This window comes from Geospiza fortis, unplaced genomic scaffold, assembly GCF_000277835.1.
Source record: "Geospiza fortis unplaced genomic scaffold, GeoFor_1.0 scaffold136, whole genome shotgun sequence".
Taxonomy (NCBI): domain Eukaryota; kingdom Metazoa; phylum Chordata; class Aves; order Passeriformes; family Thraupidae; genus Geospiza; species Geospiza fortis.
Window position 1 is genome coordinate 31,501 of NW_005054827.1, and position 3,375 is coordinate 34,875.

Below are 3,375 nucleotides of genomic sequence, written 5' to 3' on the forward strand. Positions count from 1 at the left end.
TTTGTCTCCTCAGCTTTCCTATTTTTGGGGAGGCACACATAAAAAATTAACTTTTTAGGGATTCTGTTGGAAAAAAACCGGCAACTTTTGCATTCAAATTCCTCGATTTCAGAGGTTTTTTTCCCCCAGCTTTCCTATTTCTGGGAGACATCTTCTTTAAAAATTTCACTTTTTAGGGATTCTGTTGGAAAAACCAGCAAGGTTTGCATTCGAACTCCTTGATTTCAGAGCTGCCTTTTGGCTTTTTCCTTAGGAAAGGAGATTATTTGCAATGGAATATTTGCAATGGAAATCCAGGCTGTGCTTCAATTCCAGAACGGAATTCAATAATTTGGGATGAAACAGAGAAAAAAATCATTAAAAAAATAATAATATCATTTGCCTTTCGTCACAACTGCTCCATCCACCCAGTTTTTCAATCAAAGCTGAACGGATTGAATATACCCAATATATTCAATTGGGTATTGAATCGGTGAAGCCAAGGATTTGAGGAGGGATGATGATTTTGGGATCACCAGCCTGGTTTTTAGGATCCACCGGCAGAATCCCCACGGAAGGGTCCCAGCTGGGCCTTCACTGCTGCATCCCCGGCGTTCCCGGGTGGTGGGGATGCTCCATGCACGGAGTTTTGCCCGGGGATTTTTTGTTCCTTTGATTTTTAAGCATCCAAAGTTCAGTTCCTTCCCCCCAGAACTCTCTGCTGGGACATCCTCCCCTTGTGCGGACACAACCCCTTTCCCACACTCCTCCTCCTCCTCTTCCTCCCAGCCCCAAAATCCACCCAATTTAACATTTCCAGCCAACTTTTCAAACCCATTATTTCCTAGCCTGGCTTTTTATTTTTTTTCCACCCCCCCAAAAAAAAAGTAAAAAACTCTAAAAAACTCAGATTTTCGCTGCTTACAACCAATCCTGAGCCAAAGCCCGCTTCAAAGCCGCTTCTCTAATGAGCAGCCGAGCATTAAAAACCCGACAACAGAGGAGGGGATAAAAACCGACCTGAAAAGCAGCGCCATCCCTTTAAGGGGAGATAATGAAGGGAGAAGATGTTGCCTGGCATGTTTGCAGAGAATCGCTAATTAAAACATCGCTTCTCTAAAGTCTGCTGATGCCATTGATTCTTCCCCCCGCACGGTTAATTTGCTGCTGGCGAGGCAAAGTCGCCAGGGTCCTCATTATAAAAATTTCGCCGGCTGCAGCTAATGGTTGTAATTAATAGGTGCAATAAATTTCAAATGGGCAGCCGGGGTGTTCATTAGCTCGGGGCTGACTCAGCACCCGGTGGCCTCACCAGTTCCTAAATAATCCATTCGCAAGCAGCCGGGAGGAGGAGGAGGAGGAGGAGGAAGAAGGTGGCACAACCGGTGCAGCCCAAATTCCCCACCCAAAAAAAAAAAATTTTAAAAAATTATATTTTTTTAAATAAAATATCCAGCAGAGCTGAATAAATAATTCCCAGATTTGTCCTTTTTGCCTCTTTTTTTTTATTTTTTTGTTGTCCCATTGGAGAATTATCAGTGCAAAACTTCCCCCGGCTTTTCCCAATTTGGGGTGGGATCAGCACTCGGGGAACTGAACCCTCTGAGGGAAAATATCCAACTCCTCACACCCAGGCATGGATCAGAGCCAGGCGTGGTTTGGGTCGCGGATATTTGGGATTTAACGTGGATTTTTATTTATTGGTTCTTCTCCTGAGCCAGGATTGAGCTCCAAGCCCCCCCAGGCTCCTCCTGAGCATCATTTCCCCCCCTGGAAAATCCCATGGGAGCACCAACCCTCCCCTCAGAGGGGCTGGGTGTCCCACAGGGCTGCAGCTTTGATTGAAAATCTCTGCTTTTCTGCTCATTATCATCAGGCTGTAATTAAAATATTCATAATTGGCACCCAGATTATCCGCCGGCACCGGGAGCAGCGGGGCTGGGTGACCCAGCAGGGAGGTGCTGCTGCTTCCCTGCCCTGCCAGGCCTAATCCCAGAGGGAATTTGGGAGCTGCAGATTCCAAAATTTGGGATGAATTTGGCAGCTGGTGCTTCTGTGCCTGCAAATTCCTCAGCCAAAATTTGGGAGCTGGTGCCCTGAGCAAATTCCAAAATTTGGACTGAATTTGGGAGCTGGTGCCCTGAGCAAATTCCAAAATTTGGACTGAATTTGGGAGTTGCTGCTTCTGTGCAAGCAAATTCCTCAGCCAAAATTTGGGATCTGCTGTCCCTGTGCCTGCACATTCCAAAATTTGGGATGAATTTGGGAGCTGGTGCTTGGTGCCTGCACATTCCTCAGCCAAAATTTGGGAGCTTGTGCCTCTGTGCCTGCAAATTCCAAAATTTAGGCTGAATTTGGGAGCTGGTGCTTGGTGCCTGCACATTTCTGAGCCAAAATTTTGGTGGAATTTGGGAGCTGCTGCCTGTGAACCTGCAAATTCCAAAATTTGGGAGCTGATGCTCTATACCTGCACATTCCTGAGGCAAAATTTGGAAGCTGCTGCCTCCGTGCCTACAAATTCCAAAGTTTGGGATGAATTTGGGAGCTGGTGCTTCTGTGCCTGCACATTCCTGAGCCAAAATTTAGGAGTTGCTGCTTCTGTGCCTGCACATTCCTGAGCTAAAATTTGGGAGCTGGTGCCCTGAGCCTGCAAATTCCAAAGTTTGGGCTGAATTTGGGAGCTGGTGCTTGGTGCCTGCACATTCCTCAGCCAAAATTTGGGAGCTTGTGCCTCTGTGCCTGCAAATTCCAAACTTTGAGATGAATTTGGGAGCTGGTACCTTGTGCTTGTACATTCCAAAATTTGGGATCAATTTGGGAGCTGCTGCCCCTGATCCTGCACATTCCAAAATTTGGGATGAATTTGGGAGCTGGTGCTTGGTGCCTGCACATTCCTGAGCCAAAATCTGGGAGCTGGTGCCCTGAGTGAGCAAATTCCAAAATTTGAGATGAATTTGGGAGCTGCTGCCTCTGTGCTTGCACATTTCTGATTGGAGCTGCTTCACCTACAGCAGACCCCAAACTATCAACGGAAAATTTGGGGTTACCCCATCCCTGGCAGTGTCCAAGGTGGGGTTGGATGGGGTTTGGAGGAATTTGGGATGAACTTTAAGGTCCCTTCCCATCAAATCCTTCCAGGGACCATCCAGAGAGGATTTTGCTTCCAGGAATCCCCAAGGTGACAGCAGGGACAATCCAGAGAGGATTTTCTTCCCTAACACAAAACTTTGGGGTGCAACAAACCAAAATTACCAAACCCAAGGTGGTTTTGGTTGGTTGGCCCCACTGTCTCCACCGTGGCACCCTCATTCCAGGATCCCATTCCCATTTGGAGCAACCCTGGTGGGACTGGAGGGGCCAAACTGAGAGTGAGATTTGGGGTTACCCCATCCCTGG